Source organism: Carettochelys insculpta, chromosome 13 (genome assembly GCF_033958435.1).
Source record: "Carettochelys insculpta isolate YL-2023 chromosome 13, ASM3395843v1, whole genome shotgun sequence".
NCBI lineage: Eukaryota > Metazoa > Chordata > Testudines > Carettochelyidae > Carettochelys > Carettochelys insculpta.
Window position 1 is genome coordinate 5,776,780 of NC_134149.1, and position 23,290 is coordinate 5,800,069.

Sequence of the window (23,290 nt, forward strand, 5' to 3'; positions counted from 1 at the left end):
AAGGCAAAGATGGGAAAGGAATCCAGGAGTCCTTCTTCTCATATGTCCCCATATATTTCACAGTCTGAAATGTGTTGTGTTGGTAGGGCGGAAGATGTAGTCCTATCCTGGTGTAAGCTGTACAATACTCTGAAGTAGCCTGAAAGTCACTGGGGCTCTGCTTTGAAACCACCTTAGGAACCACAGTCTTAGGGCTCATATTTCCCTCTTGTGGGTCATGGTGAGGGGACCAGGAAGCACAGAAGGAGGGCAGCAGAGGCTGGCAAAGCACTCATGTTTCACAACAGAGGTGTCACAGCCTTGGAGTGTTGTCAGATGAGAGGCTCCAGGGATAGACTGTAGCGTAAATGGAGGCCCTGTGGCCTAACCACTAGATGATGTTGCCAGTAAGCTCAGGCCCTTTCACACTTCCACAGAGTCTTTTTGCAGGTCACTGCAGGACTGTTTAGTTCAGCGTCCAGATATGAACTGGGGCAGCCTGGCGTGCAAATCGCATTCCTCAGAAAACTTTTAGACAATGGGGGGAAGGTGGGGGAGAAAAGCAATTTCAAACACAAGAATAAAAAATTCAGAGAAAAGGGCAAAATAACTACTTGAAAGTGAATCCCATGGCTCAGTCAGACTCTCAGGCCTCCCGAAAACTGTGGCCACTTCTCCTTAGGAAGTCAGACCAATTTATCATGAACCCTTGCTATCAGCTAGAGAAGAGCTCTGAGGGTGGAATTACCGTCAGGTGAGGAAAATGCTGGTCAACGCATGTATTTGTTTGGGTGTCCATAGATAAGTTGAGCTTAAAATGAAGCACACATGTTGGTGAAGTAAGGGTAAATATCCTCACCAGAGTGTGATAGTAACTGCAGGGCCTTGGAAGAATGAGGCCAGATTTTTGGTGCTGGTGGCTGTCAGGTAGAGTTCAAGGACAGTCCTGTGCTAGGTCAGTGTTTAAAACACGGTGACAGGGAGTGTGTTGCCCATAGGGAAAGTGTAAATGGGAGGGACTGACCCAGACTGGCCCACTTGGGGGAGCAGTTCACTGTGAATCCTGACTAGCAAACCAGCAGCCGAGAGAGAGAGAGAGAGAGAGAGAGAGAGGCAGAGAGGCAGGGTATGGTAGGGGTAGTGTACTTGGAAAACTGATATGGGAAGAGGAGATGGGGGAACTGGTGTGGAGCTGGGGGAGACTGCTAGGACCTTCACTGTCCAGGAGACTTTATGGCTTAAATACTGAATACTGACTGCCCACTAACCGCTTGCAGGTGGAGCATAAAGCATGTACTACAGAGCCTTGCTTTCAACTGGCTTCACGCTGCTGCTGCAGCTGAGCTTGTCTTGTTTCTGACATCCCTTGGATTGTTGGTTTTCTTCCCACAGTCACTGAGATTTACTGTCGGACTTCTTTACATTTCCTTAGCGTACGTGCTTTTCATTTTGAAATAAATAGTCATAACGTGGCTGGGGAGAGAAGGGGGTCTGCCCATTAAAAATGACTTTGTGTTCTGCATTTTTAGTGTGCAGTAAGACTATCTACATGGGAAGGTAGCGTGGAATAGCTAGCATGCCTTGAATTCACACTCTAGCTTACTGTGAGCTAACTTAACTCTGTAGACAAGCCCTGAGATATTACAGTGATGGGGGGCATGTAAATATGTATGTAACATGTTTACTTGTAGTGCATTATTCAGTCACTAGGTGTCTATGTGTGCTGTATAGCATTCCTGACAACAGGTAGTCTCTGGGTAAACAGAGGACAAGCCTGGAACTCAGGTTGTGTAGAAGCCTGTTTGTAGGTCTTTTTTTTTTTTTAAAGACCTATCCATATAGCCTTCCTGCCACCTATGGGAGCATCAGGGATTCTAGACCTACTTCTTTCTTTTCTGTCTTCATTCTACTCCTTCAGCACCCAACTAAATGTGTCTCCAAGGCTTGCAAGGGAGTGGAGGTAGGCCTCCTGAAATGTGCAGAGGGCACATGAACTGAACTTGTACAATTATAACAAAATGAAGCAGCAGAAATGTGCACTTTAACAAAATGATTTATTCAGTGATGAGCTGATGAAATGGGTCTGTCCCATGAAAGCTCATCACCAAATAAATCAGTTTGTTAGTCTTTAAAGTACGACATTTCTACTGCTTTGCTTTGTTGGAGTACATACTAACAGAGCTACTTCTCTGTTACTGTAAAATTGTAGATACTAATGCACCTCACAGGAAACAGTGATATTCAGTGATTATTTAAATCCAAGCCCTTCTCCTTACCTGCCTTGCTTATCTGTCCATTCTTGGAGAACTGGCTGCAAGACCAGGTGTAAATATCCGGTAGTAACACTGGATCTCCACTATCTAGTCATTAGTGAATATTCTACTTTCTGCCAGTACACACAATTTAAGCCGTTAGCAGTTAAGCTTCTTAAGTTTCATAGCCAATGAGGGAGCAATTAGGACAGGATTTTAATGAATACACACAAACTCAGGTGTACCTGCCAGGAAGAAAGGCTAAGTTGAAGCTGCCTTTTTGTTTTAATTTGGAATATCGTTCGGAGAGATAAATGAGGGCAAAACACAATTAAACAGGCGCCTTTAACTTTTGGGCTAATTATATTAATTTTTCCCCTCATTATATCTATCATCTTGACTGTAGTTCAGATTCTGCCCTTTGTTACTTCTGCAAAAACATTAGATCTGGTGCATAACTGAGGGCAAAATTCTGCCCTCCGTGTCACTAGGTATTTCATGCATGTACTTAGTAAACTGACTGATCATCTGTAACAGCCAGAAACCACACACAACAAAACTGGTTGATTTATTAGCTTTGACATCCTGCAGGTAACCCCCTGGACAGTGTATTTGTGAGTCAGAACCAAAAGTCACTTTAGCAGGCTAAATCTCCATTGGAATTGGAAAAGACACATAGGCTGTGTCTACACGTGCCCCAAACTTCGAAATGGCCATGCAAATGGCCATTTCGAAGTTTACTAATGAAGCGCTGAAATGCATATTCAGCGCTTCATTAGCATGCGGGCGGCAGCGGCGCTTTGAAATTGACGAGCCTTGCAGCCGCGCGGCGCGTCCAGACGGGGCTCCTTTTCGAAAGGACGCCACCTTCTTCGAAGTCCCCTTATTCCCATGAGCTCATGGGAATAAGGGGACTTCGAAGTAGGCGGGGCCCTTTCGAAAAGGAGCCCCGTCTGGACGCGCCGCGCGGCTGCAAGGCTCGTCAATTTCGAAGCGCCGCTGCCGCCCGCATGCTAATGAAGCGCTGAATATGCATTTCAGCGCTTCATTAGTAAACTTCGAAATGGCCATTTGCATGGCCATTTCGAAGTTTGGGGCACGTGTAGACACAGCCGTGGTGCGTAAGTTGTGTAAGTTATTCCCAGCTCCCTTATATCGAACCTGGGGCAGGCTACACTGCACTGGGGTTTGAAGTCAGTGCTTATTTGGAGTTTCTCAGTAACCCTCATGCAACGATGGCTATGGGGAACAAAACACCGCCCTCGAAATAGCAGGTGTGTTATTTTGAAGCTGATGGCTATGTCTACACTAGCCCCAAACTTCAAAATGGCCATGTAAATGTTCCCTATGATGAACAGATGGGAATAAGGGGACTTCGAAGTAGGCAGGGTCCTTTAGAAAAGGAGCTCCGTCAGGATGAGCCGCGCGGCGGCGAGCCGCATCAATTTCGAAGTGCCGCGGCCGACCTCATGCTAATGAGGCACTGAATATGTATTTCAGCGCTTCATTAGTAAACTTCGAAATGGCCATTTACATGGCTATTTTGAAGCTTTTGGCTAGTGTAGACATAGCCATAGGTAGGTATCCACTTTCCAAGTGACTATCTTAGCTCTTCTGTGATCCATCTTGGCTGCTGTGTGTCCTAATTCTAATCTAATTAAGATTCTGTAAATTCACCTATGTCCCCTAATGGGACCTGTTCCTGTGGGAGTGTTTTTGGTATGGATATGGCAGAAACCATCTATTCAGTTCCTACAGAAAGGAGACAACTGAAGGAAAAAAAGCATGAGAGAGGTTCTAATTCTGCTATATCATATGCTTATTAAAATAACACAGCACTCATGCTGAGGCTGGGAAAACGAGAACAGGGATATAAGGAAAGAAGGACAATCCAGGGAACTATAGACCCATTAGCCTTACCTCAATCCCTGGGAAAATAATGGAGAGAATCCTCAAGGAATCCATTTTGGAGCACCTGGAAGAGGGGAAAGTGATCAAAAGTAGCCAACATGGATTCAGCAGGGGCAAGTCCTGCCTGACCAATCTGATTAGCTTCTACGACAAGGTAACAAGATCTGTGGACATGGGGAAGTCAGTGTATGTGATATACCTTGACTTCAGCAAGGCTTTTGTTACGGTCTCCCACAATATTCTTGTGCATAAGTTAAGGAAATATGGATTGGATCCTTGGACTATAAGATGGATAGAAAGCTGTCTTGATGTTTGGGCCCAACGGGTAGTGGTCAATGGCTCAATATCTGGATGGTGGTCTGTTTCAAGTGGAGTGCCACAAGGCTTGGTTCTGGGGTTGGTGTTATTCAACATCTTTATTAATGACCTGGATGAGGGACTGGATTGCACCCTCAGAGAGTTTGCTGATGACACAAAACTTGGGGGAGAGGTAGATTCCTTGGAGGGTAGAGAGAGAATCCAGAGGGACCTGGATAAATCGGCGGACTGAGCCAAAAGAAATCTGATGTGGTTCAATAAGGAGAAGTGTAGAGTCCTGCACCTGGGGCAGAATAATCCCAAGCATTGTTACAGGCTGGGGATCGACTGGCTCAGCAGCAGCACGATGGAAAGGGACCTAAGGGTTACGATGGATGAAAGGCTGGATATGAGTAACCAGTGTGCCCTTGTAGCCAAGAAGGCATACTAGGCATACGAGGCAGTGTGCCCTTGTAGCCAAGAAGGCATACTAGGCATACTAGGGTGCATTAGGAGGAGCATTTCAAGCACATCTAGGCTACGTCTGCACGTGCACGCTACATTGAAATAGCTTATTTCGATGAATAACATCTACACGTCCTCCAGGGCTGGTGCCGTTGACGTTCAACGTCGACGTTGGGCAGCACCACATCGAAATAGGTGCTGCGAGGGAACGTCTACATGCCAAAGTAGCACACATCAAAATAAGGGTGCCAGGAACAGCTGCAGACAGGGTCATAGGGCGGACTAGCGCTTCCGGGGTAACAGCTAGCCGCTCCCTTAAAGGGCCCCTCCCAGACACACGCAGCCTGCACAGCATGCGGTCTGCAGAGCCATAGGCACGCACACCTCAAGTGACGCAGTCATGGACCCCCAGCAGCAGCAGCAGCAGCAGCAGCAGCAGCCAGAGGTCCACACAGCCGCCCCTGTAGGAGCAGTGCTCGCCCTGCTCCATGCCATGCAGGAGGCAGCTGAACACATCCTTGCCACAGAGGAGGAGCTGCCCGCAGGGGAGGAGGACGCAACCCCCAACCCTGCAGCACCCTGCCCCCCGCCCCCGCCTCATACGCCACCGGCTGTGGAGCTACCCCACCAGCACCGACTGGTGGGAGTGACTGGTGCTTGGAGAGTGGGACTACGACCACTGGCTCCAGAACTTTCGCATGAGCCGGCAGACATTTCTGGAGATATGCCAGTGGCTCACCCCCACACTGAGGCACCAGGACACCTTCATGCGGCGTGCCCTCACTGTGGAGAAACGGGTTGGCATCGCTGTCTGGAAGCTGGCCACTCCAGACAGCTACCGATCCGTGGGCCAGCAGTTTGGCTTTGGCAAGGCCACCGTCGGGGCTGTCCTCATGGAGGTAAGAGGACCCACGGGGGGAGGGGAGGGGAGGGGAGGGGGGTCCTGGCAGGGGAGGGCCACACACACCCTGCACACCCCTCATTGGTGCTCTCCCATGTGCTTCCCCTGCAGGTCATCCGCGCCATCAACGCCCTGCTCCTCCACAGGCTCATGAAGCTTGGGGACCCGGATGCCGCCATCGCGGGCTTTGCCACCCTGGGCTTCCCCAATTGCTTCGGGGCTCTGGATGGGACCCACATCCCCATCCACGCCCCGGAGCACAGTGGAGGACGCTACTTAAACAGGAAGGGCTACCATTCTGTGGTCCTCCAGGCCTTGGTGGACAGCCGGGGCTGTTTCTTGGACATTTATGTGGGCTGGCCTGACAGCACCCACGACGCCCGGGTATTCCAGAACTCGGGCCTGTGCTGCTGGCTGGAGGCAGGGACCTACATCCCCCCAGCGGGAGATCCCTGTGGGGGACACCATCATGCCCCTCTGCGTCATCGCAGATGCAGCATACCCCCTCTGGCCCTGGCTCATGCACTCATAAACAGGCCACCTGTCAGCCATCCAGGAGCGCTTCAACATGCGCCTGAACCATGCGCACCAGATGGTGGAGTGCACATTTGGCCGCCTCAAAGGGCGCTGGAGGTGTCTCCTCACCCGCCTTGATGCGAGCCACACCAACATCCCCCAGATTGTGGGCGCGTGCAGTGCCCTCCACAACCTGGTGGAGAGCAAGGGGGAGGCTTTCTTTCAGGGCTGGGCTGTGGAGGCCGGCAGGGCCAATGTGCTGCCACCTGCTGCCCCCAGCTGCCAGGTGGACCCCGAAGGGTCCCGGGTCTGGGAGGCCCTGTGGGCCCAGTTCGACGAGACCACGGGGTGAACGCTGGCAGACCCCCCACTGCACCAACCCCCCATCCTCCACAACACTCCCTGCCCCTACGCCCACACCACAGAGCACCCAAGAGCACCCCCCCCACTTTTCTTGTAAATAAAAGCAGACATTTGTTCGTCAAATCAAATATCTGTTGAACTCTTATTATTATTATCATGACTAACTATTTACAGGCAAAATCAAAATTATACATATGTATTATAAATAAGATAAGATGAAAGGGAAAGACGAGGAAGGGGAGAACTATGTACATGGGGGGGCAGGGATCAGCATAACAACAGGGGTCTAATATAGAAACTATTTACAAAAGAACTTTAAACTGAGGGGAATATATACAAAGGGGGAGGGGGGGGCACGTCCTGGGCCCCACACCCCCTAATGTCCAGTGCTGGGGGTGGGCGGCCATGACCCACACCTCGGCCTCAGCCCTGGCCGGGGCTGGCTGGGGGCAGGGCGGACCGGTAGATATGGCTGGCGGGTGTCAGCTGGCCCCAGATCCCCCTCGGCGGAAGGGCCCTCGGTGGCGGGTGGCGGTGTGATGGCGGATGGCGCAGCGGGTGGAGCAGCAGGTGGAGCAGGCAGGGCGGGCACAGCGGCGGCCGGCGCGGCATGGGGGGCCAGGTAGTCCGCGATATGGTCGAATGTCCACATAAAGGCCCCCCATGCCTCCTGGCGCCAGGCCAGCGCCCACTCCTGGAGTTGGAGGTGCCACTCCTCCACCCGCAGCCGCTGCTCGGCGACCTCCAGCTGCCGATGATGGATGGCCAGCAGCTGGGGGTCTGTCGCCGTCGGGTAGTGGTGCTGGGTCCGCCGTCGTCCCCGCCATGGGGCTGGTTGGTCCTCCGCTGAGGGGCTGGCCTGGAGTGATGGCCCCGGTGGGCTGTCTGGGACCACTGACACCTCGCCGGCACTCTCCGGTCCTTCCGATGGTGCAGCTGCGGAACACGGGGGGGAAGAAGAGTGGAGACAGCCGTTAGTGTGGGCCCTGAGCCGTGGCCCTTGTCCCCCCACCCCTCTGCTGCTGGTTCCCCGTCCCCGTCCCCAGGAGATGCTGCTGTTGCTGCTGATGGGTGTCCCACCCCCTCCCCCCGGGGGACCCTAGAGGTTCCGCTCCCCCCAGCCCCGGGGATGGGGCATGGCACTGTCATGCTGGGGGGCAGGGGCTGATGCACTCTTCTGAGGGACATGCCACTGCTGTCCTTGGGGCCATGGTCATCTGGGCATGTGGAGGGCCCTCTTCATATCTATTACCCCCGCCCCTCAACCCTGGGGGTGTGCACCGGGGGGGTACATACCTGATGGTCCACTCCCACGGTCAGGGGACACCCGGTGGACGGACGCCCTGCTGGAGCTCCGGGATGGGATGGCGATCCGGAGCCTGGTGTCGCTGGAGGAGGACTCCCCCTCCTCCTCCTGCCGCGATGTCCCGGGGGTGGCCTCCGGGGGGGGCCCCCGGGGTGCGGGGCTTGCCTCCGGGGCGGACTCCGTCTGCAGGGCCTGCTGGGGCTCGTCGGCCGAGGTGTCGAGGGTGGCCGGAGGGGAGGAGGTGTGCTGGGGGCCCAGGATGTCCCTGAGCTCCCTGTAAAAGGGGCAAGTGCCGGGGGCGGCCCGAGATCAGCCGGCTGCATCTCGGGCCTGGGCGTAACCCTGCCGCAGCTCCTTCACTTTACTGCGTACATGATCAGGAGTACGGGCAGGGTGACCCCGGGCAGCCAGGCCTTCGGCCAGCCGAGCGAATGCATCCGCGTTCCGCCTCTTGCTCCCCATTACCTGGAGCACCTCCTCCTCACTCCAGAGCCCCAGCAGGTCCCGAAGCTCGGCCTCCGTCCAGGAGGGGCCCCGCTGCCACTTCCCGGCCTGGCTGCCAGCCTGTGAGCCCTGGCTCCCTTTGGGGGGGTGCTCTGGGGGCGCTTAGGGGCCTGGGGGGTGGCCATTGCAGCGCTGGGGAGTTTTTCTGGCTGCAGAAGAGCGTGCAGGCTAGCCGCGTGGCAATGCTGCTGCCTGCACGCTCTCTCAGCTTCCTGCACAGGAAGGCAGGGGGCAGGAAGCTTTAAGAGGCCGCTGCATGCGGCGACCATCGAGCTCAGGGGCTGGGCAGAGCGTCTCTCAACCCCTCAGCTGATGGCCGCCATGGCAGACCCCGCTATTTCGATGTTGCGGGACGTGCAATGACTACACGTTCCCTACTTCGATGTTGAACGTCGAAGTAGGGCGCTATTCCCATCTCCTGATGGGGATAGTGACTTTGACGTCTCACCACCTTATGCCGATGTTAACTTCGAAATAGCGCCCAACACGTGTAGCCATGACGGGCGCTATTTCGAAGTTGGCGCTGCCACTTCAAAGTAGCCGGCACGTGTAGATGCGGCCCTAGAGAAGTAGTTATTCCTCTTTATTTGGCACTGGTGAGGCCACATCTGGAATATCATGTCCAGTTTTGGGCCCCCCAGTATAAAAGGGATGTGGATTTGCTGGAGCAGGTTCAGCAAAGGGCAACAAAAATTATTAAGGGTCTGGAGCACAAGACCTATGAGGATAGGCTGAGGGATTTGGGCTTGTTTAGTTTACAGAAGAGAAGACTTAGAGGTGATTTAATAGCAGCCTTCAACTTCCTGAAGGGGAGCTCTAAAGAGGAGGGTGAGAAACTGTTCTCAGTGGTGTCAGATGGCAGAACAAGGAGTAATGGTCTGAAATTGAAGAGGGAGAGGTGTAGGTTAGATATTAGGAAAAACTACTTCACCAGGAGGGTGGTGAAGCATTGGAATGCGTTGCCTAGAGAGGTGGTGGATTCTACATCCTTTGAGGTTTTTAAGTCCCGGCTGGAGAAGGTCCTGGCTGGGATGACTTAGTGGGAGTTGATCCTGCTTGAAGCAGGGGGCTGGGCTAGATGATCTCCTGAGGTCCCTTCCAGCCCTGTGATTCTGTGATGAGACTAGCTCCGAACATAAGCTTCAGCCACAATGCTATCCAGGGCAATGCCCGCATGCCACAACCGTCCATCTTGTGAGCTGGAACCTTGATGGGGAAGGGGAAACAGAATGAGGAAAGCGCTGGTGACAGTTCTGTGTCCGTAAAGCATCAATGTCAGTGTGTATCATACACTCAATAACAGTGCATAGGTGGTGCCATAGCAAAGGAGCTGCACTGGTGTTAGGAAAAAAAAGGGTGATTACTGTGAGAGATGGAGAACCTTGCTTTGCCTTTAATTGTTCTCTGGAACTGCAAGGGGGTTGCTTAGGCAGGATTTTGGCCATGCTGCACAAATGGATGGGGTTGAGGCAGGACTAATTTCAGAATCTAAGCACCTCCCTGACCTTTCTCTCTGTGTCTGAGGCCCCTGGAGCCACAAGAATAGCCCTGTGACTTCTACCCACCAGGTGAAAATACGTCTTCCATGTGTTGATAGATCTTCAGTAGCAGTGTCTGGTTCCAAAGAATGTGTACAGCTTCTGTCTTGAAACGTTATTAGGGTCTTTTTGTGCTCGACAAGTATCAGAGGAGTACCATATTAGCATGTATCCACAACAACAAGAAGTCCTGTGGCATCTTATAGACTAACAGATTTGCATCGGACGAAGTGGGTCTTTGCCCACGAAAGCTTATGCTCCAATAAACCTGATAGTCTATAAGGTTCCACAGGACTTCTAGTTTTTGTGAGTGTCCATTCTCACTCCTCCCTCGCCCCCAGTTCCTTCTCAACCATCCTCTGTTGAAGGCAGAACTTGGACTAATGCTGAACCTCTTCCCCCGTTGACAGAAAAGGTAGGTAAATATAGTTAGAAAATATAGTTAGAAAATAGTTAGAAAATATAGTTAGAAAATTCCAGTATTCTCCTTTCCTCTAGAAATAGTTATTGTTTGCTAGTTAAAAATAATTCCCTTGCTCCCACAGGAGTAAACCCATCACAAGTTTTCTTCTGGGATGCCTCCCTTCCTCCTCCCCACCTCCACCCTGGTCCAGATAAACTTTCAAGATTCTGGGACCCTGTGGTTTTAAAAAGTGCAGCTCCTGGATCTCTTCCAGGTGCTCCCCTGCTAGGTCAGGCTCGGTGGCACAGCTTTGCTGTCCCAGGTGAAGAGGAAGACAGCCCTGACCTTAGCACACAGGGACCTGAGTAAGAAGAAGAGGTCTCGAGTGAGGTTGCTACCCTAAGTGCTGACTGCTCCAGCGCTCAACACCCATGATCTCAGGTGTAGTGTGCACAGGGCAGAAGAGCAGGGAGGTGAGACTTCCTAGCGAGCAGGTCTCTGCCTCTGCACCAAAGCCACTGGCACCTACCACACAACTCGCCTTGGTGCCAACAGGTGCATTGGTACTGAGAACACCAACAGTGCCCCTGGACTAACCAGCATGGGCAGATGGCACCAAGGTGGGATCACTGGTGCCCACCAGGACAAAATGCAAAATATTCAAGCCAACAGCATCTACTCCAGTCCTTGGTGCTGCATGCCCATTCATGGACCTATTAGGCATGGCACAAAACTGCAAATGCCATCTAATCTGCTGCAAAATGGGACTTGGGACCACATCCCCAGGAGACATGTCCCTAATCCCATGGAACAAGACACTCATCTATGCATTTCCACCAATTCCACAGATACAGAGTCCTTCACAAGAGCAAAGATGTCAAGGCTAGGGTCAAACGCATTGTTCCAGCATAGCCCAGTCAGACCTCTTATTCTTACCTGCTATGCACGTTGATCCATCCTCCAAGAACTATCTCAAGAAAACCAGGTCTTCTCTCCCAGAGCAATGGTTGCATCTTGTCCTCACAATTGGAGGAGAAACTCCATCAGAAGGCATGGATCCTTCATGGTTCCAAACAAATGAGCTATCTTGTTTGGAGCAAGTCAAACATCCTCTTACACAGTAAATGAGACTTCACCAATAAGACTTACCTCCAAAAGTGGAAATGGTTTTCCATGTCATGCTTGCACAAAAGCCTCCCATATCACACCTCACCCAATATCCTGGGTTACATTTTATGACTAAAGAATGAGGGACTATCGCTCAGCTCCATCAGAGTACACCTTTCATATTAATCAACCAATATACCTACCTACATTCTAACCCAAACCTCACAAGTACCCACAAGAAGCAGCACTGCCTACGCTTTATGTCAGAAGGGCAATTGCCTTCTAGTTGGACAGAACAAAGGCCTTCCATTGGTCATCTAGACTATTTGTGTTCACTGCTGAAGAGCCTTTGAGTGCGGTTATTTTCAAACAGTGGCTTTTCAAGTGGTTACCTGAATACATTGTCATGTTACCGGATCCAGACTATTGAACCCCTCAGGGCATCAGAACATATGCTACTTAGGCTGTGTCAACATCCATAGCATTCCTTCATAATACACCCATTGACATATGCAAAGCGGCTACCTGGGTGTCAGATGACACATTTGCCAAACGCTATGCCATGACACAAGACACCATGGCAGACACCATAGTAGGCCACACAGTACTGTCTATTATCTGCAAAGCTAGAACTCCTAAGTCTCCCTCAACCAGAGTGTACACAGCTTCACATTCACCTGGAGTGGAGCACCCACAGGGACATTTCAAAAGAACATCAGTTACTGCACAAGGTGTGTACCCTTCTTTAATTTGTTTTATGAGCATCTGACTTGACACTTTTGGGCATGGGAACCGCTGAAGCAATTAGAGGATTTTTCTCTGCTCCCCACAGGCAGAGACAAGTGCCACAGCAGAAGGGGCTGGAGCTTTCTGGAGACACTAGCGCCTCTGCAAGAATTCTTCAGAGTTTCTACTTGCAGGCTCCACTGCTTTGCTTTTCAGGGCCTCTTACTTTCCTTATCCAGCTTTCAATAGTTCCGAGCAGTTACAAATATCTCTCTTCTCCATCCTCCTCCCTTTTTCGGCACTGTTGTATTTGCATGTAACCTGCTAATTACCTAGGTTAACAGTCTCTTTATCTTCCAGGTAGTGACACAGTGTTTCTCTCCAGCCTCAGCTTAGCTGTAGCTCCATTACAATAATTTGTAATATTTCCTTTGTTAGAGAAACATTTTTGTCTGTGTTCTCCTGTAAGATTTGATAATTAGAGTGAGGGATTCAGTAATTACTACAGCAAGGGGCTTGTGGGTCTCTCTCAGTAGGAGCAGTGCTTTCTGTTGGGTTGGATACAAGCCCATGTGGGTGTGTTTTGATGAAAACAAAGAAGTATTTTCTTCAGCTTCATAATGCAAAAGCTCCACCAAAGCGGTGGTGGTGGTGGGGAAGGGAAGTACTGTGTAATTGGTGGGAAGGCAGTAATTTTGAGGAGCAGCATTTCATTCCTGCAGTGTTTATGAAACCCATTGAGATGCTGTGTGGATGGAGAGTGCTATATAAATGCAAATTTCATTCACTTCTCTCATTCTGTGAGTTCAGGCACAGGTGAACTGCAGTTCATGTACTTGTGAGTAATACAGACACTTAGGGGAGGAATGTGTGTTGCCGTGCATGTAATTAGTGCAATGTGTGTGTTGAAAGTATCAGCCCTCAAGGAGCTGGACTTACTGATCTGACTGAGGGAATGTCTTTCTTTCCCTCCAGTTCATCTGTGCCTTGGTTAAATCTGGGGACTGCAGGGCATTCTACAAAGCAGACCCTTGTCTGGGAGAGAGTTTGGCAAGTTCTGTGCTAGAGTACAGATTTCCAAACTACAGGCAGAGGGGTTCCCCTTCTGACTATAGAGGGGAACAGCACATTGTGTTTGTCAGAGAAGAAATAGAATGGAATGTCTCACTGCATGGGGCGTAAAATGTTTCTAGGTATTAAGATTAGGGTAGGAGTGTTAGATCTTGGACATGATTTTCCCATTCTGCAATAGTTTGAGGCTTTTTTTTTTTCTGTCCTGAGTGTTGACACAAATTTAAAATCTGTAATTTTTCTTAGACTGGGTCAATCAAAATATTTTAGTTTTCATTTTAGCCTACAAAATCTCCTTTTTAATACAAATTATCAGTTGAAATCAAAACTTTTGAACTTGGCTGTTTTGAGAATTTCGTGACTTTTTCAAAATGTTTTATGTCATCGGATTTATTGATGCTGGCTCTTTTCTGTAAACACTTTTGATATTAATGAATTGGTGTTTTCTGGGAGGCAGGAAGGGTGTAGGGACAGGGGGAGGGTAAGAAGGGCCAGGAGGAAATACTGAGAAATCAAGGACCAGCCGTACAGTTAAGGCCTGTTAGATGTTCCAGGGCAGAAGTAGGTCAGATTGGGATGGGTGAGGAGCAGTGACTTGGGACAGTCTGAAAGCTCTGCTTTAAGCCAATGTTTCTCACCTAAGTAGAGTAGGGTCAAGAATGGATCCCAGATGCAGAGCTGTGGGGCAGATTCCTCTTGGCACATAGGACAGGGCAGCTTGGCAGACCCAATTTTGGACTCTGCTATGTGGGTCAGGGTTTCCAGGACCCCAGGCAGGGGGGCTGGGACCTGGGACTGCCATGCCAGGCAGTGTGGCAGGTCATCCAGGGCTCTGGACTCTGATGTGCCAGGCAGTGGGTCACCCCAACTCTGTGGGCCTAGCAGCATTTGGCACACAGCTAATTGGTTTAAGGACCACTGTTTTACGTGCTTGACTTTGCACACTTGGTTTAGGAGAGGAGACAGCCAAATCCCGAGGTGCTGTTTGGTTACTTGACTGTTTAGAGACTAACACACAGGCTGCTCTGCCCCAAGAAGCAGGGTCAAACCTTACAGACATGGGGCAAGGGCTGTCCATAGTACCACACATGATCCTGAAGGGGGCCTTTCCGAGTCCACATCCTTGCCTAACATCCATTCCTCCTCTATCACCATGTTGTTTTAGTCCATTGCTGGGATCAGTGGGTTTTCCTGATGTAGTGGTCTGTTAGTCCCTGCAGCATTTCCTTTGTGAGGCTTTTCCCATCATCTCCAGGAGCTCTGCATAGCACACCGCAAATTCAGGTGGGATTTGATTAAAAATAGACAATTGACTTTTGCTTCATGCCTATTTCAAAGCACTGGAGCAGAGAGGAAGGTTCTGAGCCATCTGGGATTCTACTTGACCTTTCCCTGGCCCTGATTTGTAATCAACAGTTTTGTGAATTTCAAATCACATCAGATTCACACCGTGTAAAAAAAATCCTGTCAGGTTACCAGCCATTAAACATGCAGTAAACTGTCCTTCAGGGGTGAAGGATGCCATGATAGCCTTGCAGCGAATTGAGAAATGCAGTACAGTTTGGTTTGCTGGCCCAAGACTGCTTGCAAGGTTTTACTGACCACAGTAATGTATTTGAATTGCAGGAGAAGAGTATTTGAACAATGCCTATATTAGTGTGTTTATAGAGCAGAGTCCTATGTGCAGTGCTATTATACATTAGCACCGTACAGCCCAGTCCTGCTACTACTGAAGTCAATGGCAAAAATTCCTTTGACTTCAGTGGGAAGGAGCTTAGTCCAACATCCACAGAGACAAATGGAATTGCTCGCTCTACTACGGGCTCTGGGTTTGTAATGTCTAATGCACCTGCACTTGAATTTCCTTGCCAAGTGTAACAGGGTTTGCCTTGTTTCTCCTGGGCACCCTCCCCTGTCAGTGGGGTGTGGGCACCTGCACTTCCCTCAGAGTTCAGTAAAGTTTTCTCAGTTACTTTGCCTTTGGCAGGTCACTCTCTACATATCGCAACAAGTCTTTTACTTACTCAGCATCCCCACATAGTCCTCCAGCTGAACCCCTCTCTGCAGATACAGACCCCTCCTGGGGTAAACTGTTAACAGAGCCCATCTCGGTGCCCTTTCTACAATGGCTATCAGTAGAGTCCTTGCCCTTTCTCAGGGCTCTACCTGCAGTCCATCCACACCTATCCCAGTCTGTCATGCCAGCCAGCTCTCCACATGGAGCTCTCCAAGGTAGGTCCTCTCACTGTACAGTCTCCAGCCCCACTGAGCTAATTCTGGTGCTGCAGTGCTCTTTCACAGGCTTTCCTGGCTCCTGATTGGTCACTTCTTCTGGCTGTCTCTCCAGCCTCCTTGGAGGTCTTCTCTAGGGTTTGGAGGACTCCTCTGTGATTTTCAGGTTGAGGCATGGCCACAAGTCTCAGCAGGGCCTACTGAGGCCTGGTTTTCCCCATCACATCATGATACCACATAATTTGGAATAGTGCCAGAACAGGCAGAGGACGCCCCACATTCAGCTGCTGTTAGAAATGAAGGCAGCAGCAACATCTGCCAATGTAGCTTTCCAATTACCTGCTATTATCTATGCCTTTCTCAGCCCAGTACTGGATTGTTGCAATGCTGTTTGTTGCAAGCTATGCCTTAATAGTTCAGTGGTTTGAGCATTGGCTTGCTAAATCCCGCATTGCAAGCTCAATCCCTGAGGTGGCTATTTAGGGGTGAGGGCAAATAGATGTAAGGTATGGTGCTTGGTCCTGGCAAGGAACTGGACTAGATAACCTCCTGAGGTCCCTTCCAGCTCTAGGAGATGTGTGTCTCTCAAGACCCCTCAGAAACTGCAAGTGGAAGGCAACTACCTCCTTTAAAACAGCACAGCATGTTACACTGAACCAAATTTTAACAGTGCCCTGACCTACACCAGCCCTTGTGTGATTTCCTGGAGAAATTTTAAGGTGACAATCGTGACATAAAAATCCTTTGAGCTTTGGGACCCGGCTCTCTTAGAAAGCCCTCATCTCGTGTGATATCCTAACAATTGTGACCTGCTGGGATGCACAAACTGATAGCTCCCTAGTTTAAATGGAGGGCAGGAGGAGAGAAATGAGCTGGCGGCAGGTAGTTCTCAGCATGTTACATGCCTCCTACCCACGTTAGTCAGAAAGGAATTACAGATTTGCTGACTTTCAGAACACACAGGACATAAAAATGGCCACACTGTGAAACTTATTGATCTCATTTGGTGACCCCTAGTTCTTGTGTTATGGGAACAAGTAAATAACTTTTTCTTATTCACTTTCTCCACACCAGTCATGATTTAATAGACCTCTATCATATTCCCCCTCAGTTTTAGTCTTCTCTTTTTTAAGATGAAAAGTCCCAGTCTTATTAATCTCTCTTCATGTGGCAGCCATTCCAACCCTCTAATCGTTTTTGTGGCCCTTAGCACATTATTACTTTTTTTAAAAGCTTTGTTCATTTTTGTATCTGGCTTTAAAATACCAGCTAGCCCCAGCAAGGAGGCAGCACCCTAGGTGCATTTGGTTCAGCCTGAAGTAGCATTATACCATGTGCAGCAAAGAACACTGACATGCTCAGAGCCACTGAATCCTCTGCATCACCGTGCTGCCTCTGGGGCCAAATTCACTTCTGATTTAATGGGTGCAGTTCCACAGATGTCCATGGCATTTCACCTCTTTACTCCAGCAGAGAATTTGGCCCAGGATGCCAAGTGACATCCAGTCTTTTTTCCACTCAGCACAATGAGGTGCTGGTCCATGACTGTGACTTCAAGGTGCTATGATAGTACCAATAATATTCCCAATGCATTTTCAGGTGTGTGTAGCTGTGCACAAAGTGCCATACCTGTCCTGTACACCTCCCATTGCAACCTACTTGCACGTGCTCTTTATTGAATTTTAAAAGATTCTTAAAGTTGGTGGAGTTCTTCTTAAATTAGCTTCACTTGCAAGCAGCTTATTTCTCCTAAGACTTCCAGAGGCGGAAAAAGTACTGAAAAAGTTACTTGAGTAAAAGTGAAGCTGCTTTCACTGCTGGATACTTGAGTATAATCTAGATGTTCTGTGCTGATGGTGTACTTTTACTCAAGTAGTTTTGCAGAGGCACACTGGAACTTGTACTTAAGTAAATTCCTCCCAAAGCAGCTTCCTTTTACTCAAGTAACATTTGGGGTACTTTTTCCACCCCCGAACAACTTCTGTGCCTTACTGAAGGTTTCCTGACGGATGCAGAAGCTGCTGCATTGTAACTGAATAGCTCTGCAGATGTGGGCATAAGAACTGGTCTGTAGAGGAAGGACAATATAACTTAGATACTTATTACAGACTGGTATATAGCCCATTTCTGTGGTTTTTGTGGGGTTCCTTGAATTTCCACCAGTCAGGGCATTCTCTCTTTTTCATACGTGAGAAAATAACTTGCACTATTGAAAATTGTTTATCATTGTAATAACTTGCTGATGAGTTAAGTACTCAGAAATGCACTGTGTAACACAATGTGGCCCCTTAGATCTCTGAGGGCCTTAGCCAGTCCTGTGGCAGTCAGTGAAAGAATTTCTATTGATGTCAGTGGGCTTTGGATCGGGCCCTATAAGACAGTGCAAAAGTGTAGCTGAACTCAGTCGTCTTCTCTCTCTGTTTATCCAGTTTTAACCTAATTGAAATAAACTTCTGTTTTTTAAAGTCAGGGACTTGAAAGCCCAATTCAGATGAGATGAAGATATTTAATGTTTGATCCTACATTTCCTACATAACTAAAGAGCTATGTGGAATAAAGCCCAGATCACCTATTAGGAGCATATCCAGCATAAATAGTCTCATTGCTGTTGCAGAAACAAGTGTGCAGTAGCTAATGAGTTGCTATTCTGCTGTCAGGAAAACATTCTGTTGCATAGAATCAGTCTATAAACGTTTGCTAAGGAGTTGTACAATATAAAGTCACACTGGAAAATGGTCCTAATGACACCAGATCCATTTTGCACCTATGCCAATATTTTTTATTAATACATAGCTTGTGAAATCTGTAAATCTTGCAAATAAATCAACTTGCAATCTGCTGTTTGGATCTCTATAAATACAATAATTTCCACAGAAATTGTCCAACCATGGCAGACAAATATCATGGACTAGTCAGGAGAGGGTGATTTTAATAGCATGGGGATTTCTGGTCAAAACTGAATATGAACACAAACGAGACCATATTTTATGCAAATGAGACCCAATTATGTTATTACTCTGGATTTTTATGCAGGGTATTTTTGTGTATTTGCCATGCTGAACTAAAAGAACCTGAAGGTGAGTTACTGAAATAATGAGTTTAACCAGGAATCCAGACAAAATGGTGAAGTCTTTATGTGGGCTATATCCTCGGTACAAACTTACAAGATTTTATAATTCGTAGGCTAGAAGGGACCATCTGGTCTGACTTACTGTGTAATACAGGTCATAGAACTTGAGTAAAATAATTCCTAGAGTAGCTCTTTTAGAAAAACATCCAGTTCACCACCACCCTTCATAAGGTGTTCCAATGGTTAATTACCGTCACTGTTAAAAATTTACACTGTATTTCCAGTCTGAATTTGTCTAGCTTCCAGTGCCAGGCGTTGACATGTGTTACACCTTTCTCTGCTAAACTGAAGAGTCCATTATTGAATATTTTCCTCCTTACAGATAATTCATATCATCCTTTAAACTTCACACTGTTGAGCTACATATATCAAGCTTCTCAAGTCTGTTGGCACAGGGTATGTTTTTTTTAAATCCCCTGATCATTCTTGTGTTTCTTCACTGAATCATCTCCAATTTCTCAACATCCTTCTTTAATGGTGGGCACCAGAACTGGACACAGTAGCCGTGTCTACATGTGCACGCTACTTCGAAGTAGCGGCACTAACTTCGAAATAGCGCCCGTCACGGCTACACGTGTTGGGCGCTATTTCGATGTTAACATCGACGTTAGGCGGCGAGACGTCGAAGCCGCTAACCCCATGAGGGGATGGGAATAGCGCCCTACTTCGACGTTCAACGTTGAAGTAGGGACTGTGTAGTCGTTGCGCGTCCCACAACTTTGAAATAGTGGGGTCTGCCATGGCGGCCATCAGCTGAGGGGTTGAGAGACGCCCTCTCTCCAGCCCCTGTGGGGCTCTATGGTCACCGTGGGCAGCAGCCCTTAGCCCAGGGCTTCTGGCTGCTGCTGCTGCAGCTGGGGATCCATGCTGCATGCACAGGGTCTGCAACCAGTTGTCGGCTCTGTGGATCTTGTGTTGTTTAGTGCAACTGTGTCTGGGAGGGGCCCTTTAAGGGAGAGGCTTGCTGTTGAGTCCGGCCTGTGACCCTGTCTGCAGCTGTGCCTGGCACCCTTATTTCGATGTGTGCTACTTTGGCATGTAGACGTTCCCTCGCAGTGCCTATTTCGATGTGGTGCTGCGCAACGTCGATGTTCAACATCGACGTTGCCAGCCCTGGAGGACGTGTAGATGTTATTCATCGAAATAGCCTATTTCGATGTCGCCACATCGAAATAGGCTACTTTGATGTAGGCTTCACGTGTAGACGTAGCCAGTATTTCACAGTGGTAACACCAGTGCCAAATACAGAGGTGAAACAACCTCTCTACTCCTATTTGAGTTTCCTCTGTTTATGAATTCAAATGAACTCTTTTGGCCATAGCATCACATTGGGAATTCACACTTGTGGACTATCCACCACAACCCTCACTGAGTCTCTTTCAACCACTGCTTCCCATGACCATTTATTATCCTGTAAGAAGGGCTTGCATTCTTTCTTCCTAGATGAATATATTTATATTTAGCCATAATCAAGGGTAGTTTGCTTGCATCTCGCTTAGCAACCCATACAGATTGCTCTGAATCAGTGACCTCTCTTCTTCATTATTTACCATTTTCCCAATTTTTGTGCTGTCTGCTAACTTTGCTAACAATGCTTCCATATGTTCTTCTAGCTCATTGATAAAAATCTTATGTAACCAGGGGACCAGGAACCATCCATGTGGGACTACTCCGGAAACATGCCAAATCAGTGACGCTTCCCCATTGATAATTACATTTGAGACCTATCAGTTAGCCAGTTTTTAATTCATTCAATGCGTTCCCTGTTAATAAAAATGTTGTGTGGTATCTAGACTATTGGTTCTGATTCAGTGAAGTTCAACTGAGACTTCACAAGCAATTTGGAGAGTGATGTCTGCCCAGAAAAGCTGTGAAATTGAAAAACAATGTATAAGGATTATGGTACGATTCAGCAATGAATTTTGTTACAGGCTTAAATGCCACCAATATCAATGGAAACTTGGTCATTTATCCCAAATTATTTATGTGTTTTGGTGAATAAGGATGAACTTAAGTAGCTACTGGACTTAAGTGCTTTGGTGAATCAGGCCAATATCCTCTGAATGAACTGTCATGGTCTGAAAATACCTTAAAGGCATAGCACTTAAAGGCATAGCATCTACAGAAAGCTAGCGACAGCCTTCAAAGAATTATTGATTTCTTGTTTTCCAAGTTAAAAATCCATGCTATCATTCTGTTTAATGGGGTAAGGGAACTATTCAGAGTCCTCTCTCTCTTTAATGTTCATAGCTAGGCTTGGAAGGATTAGATTTTTATTGGCAAAAGACAATTTCACCATTTACAAAAAATGATGAAAATAGTTTAGTCAATGATAGAAATGTACAGACAGGGAAAGTAAGAAGCATACTGATTAGAAACGTATTGGAGTTTGATTTATATGGTAAATATATATATTGACATCTGATGTTGACAATTTTTGTCCTAACAGTTATAAAGCTTAATTTCAAGTATCTCAGTGACTGGGGTTATGAAATAATTGTCCATCATCCCATAACACCACATTTTCCCAGGACTGTGAAAATGTAAATAAAAGAAGTACTTTAAAATAAACATCAGTTATAAAACAACTAGAATATATACTTGGCGTTGCTTGGGTCCTTAACTCAAGTAAGTCTTTTGTTTGTCTTCATTTAAATCATTACTCTGGTATGGGGCTGAGGAGGAGGGGTTCAGTAAACATGCTGCCCCAGGGAGAGAGGACAATCCAGCTCACTTTCACCTCAGCAGCTTGGAGCCAGGTGAGAAGCACCTGTTCATGGCTGGTGCAGCTTCAGTGGCCGCAACTGCGGGAGGGGTGCATGTCCCATGACTAGGGCACAGACAAATGCACACAAATGACAAACTCTCTGAAATACAGTATGTAGTAGATAGCTGTCCCTTTCTCCAACTCAGCCCTCTGCTGGAAGAATGGAAGTATAGCTGTCCTGGTCCTTGTCTCTGCCCCCTTGCTGCCCCTGTGGTCTTTATACAGTATAACAGTCTCTTCTTGGCCTCTGAGGATAGAACAAGAGGCAACGGGCTTAAACTGCAGCAAGGGAGGTTTAAGTTGGACATTAGGAAAAAGTTCCTAACTGTCAGGGTGGTCAAACAGTGGAATAAATTGCCAAGGGAGGTTGTGGAATCTCCATCGCTGGAGATATTTAACAGGTTAGATAGATGTCTATCAGGGATGGTTTAGATAGTACTTGGTCCTGCCATTGGGGCAGGGGGCTGGACTCGATGGCCTCTCGAGGTCTGTTCCAGTCCTAGTGTTCTAAGATTCTATGATTCTATCTGGCCTGTATGTCATAACAAACTTGTATTGTCTAATTTGGCACTTGTTAAAGTCAATAGAAAAGCTACTGTTGTTATGCGGATGCAGGATCGAACTCTTAGGTTTGCTCAGCACCTAGTACTATGAAGGCCTAGATCTGGCTGTTATTCTTTCTGGGCTACTGTAACATAAATTATTATTGTAATTATTTATTTAGTGAATTATCTTTGTAGCCAGTGTAACTTCATGGGAAAATATACTCAAGCATAAGCTCACAGCTGTGTTCCTACCCTTTTATTTCTCTGCCTTTACATCCTTTTCTGCATGTCTCTCTTCTCTGTCTGCATGTCCCCTCTGCTCTGTTCTTTCTGCATTTCCTTTCCTGCAGGAAGTTCTTTTTCCTCAGTCCTAGCCCTATCCCACCATTAAAACAAGCAGTGAAATACACAAGAAGTCACACTAACAGCCATTATATCTTTTGGTTAACACCCCAATGACATGAATGTGGCTGGGGAAGTCTACATCTCTCAGAATCATAGTTCCAGATTTCTGCAGCCTCTGGCAGGCCGCATTGAAGCGACTGCCCTTGGGACATGTGGGCTTTGCATCCGTGAGGTCTGAGCCTGATAAATTTTGGAGGGGTTGGTATTATGAGGTTGCCTACAATGACATATGGAACATTGGTGACTAGAAAATAGCTCCCTTGGTTGGAGATCCAAAACTAGATAAAGGGGGCTGGGAGCTGTTACAGAGAATTCTTTCCCAAGTGTCTGGCTGCTGGGTCTTGCTGACGTGCTCAGGGTCCACCCAGTCAGCATATTTGGGATTGGGAAGGAATTTTCCATCAGAACAGACTAGGAGAGACACCAGCGAAGGAGTTCACTTTCTTCTGCAACATGGGGACTAAGTTACTTGCTTGGTTGAATTGGAGTAAATGGTGAAATCTCTGTAACTTGAAGTCTTTAATCAAGATTTGAGGACTTCGGTAACTAAGTCAGAGGTGAGGGGTCTATTACCAGAGAGGGTGGGTGAGGTTTTATGGCCTGTGATGTGCAGAAGGACAGATTACATGACCCTGATGGTCCTTTGGGGTTTTAAAGTCTCTCTGTAAGAGTGTCTAATTATTCTAAACTTTGATGTCTGCTTCTCAGTCAGTTGGCAACTATTAATTTTGTGTTAGAAACTGGATTTAAATAGAACCCTCAAAGAGTCCCTCTGCTAGCATGAGGGAGAGAACTGCAGTACCGAAAGCTGATCCTGAAGCTTTCCTTAGGGTATAGGAGCACAGGGCCCAGAAAAAGCAGTTTCCTCTTGT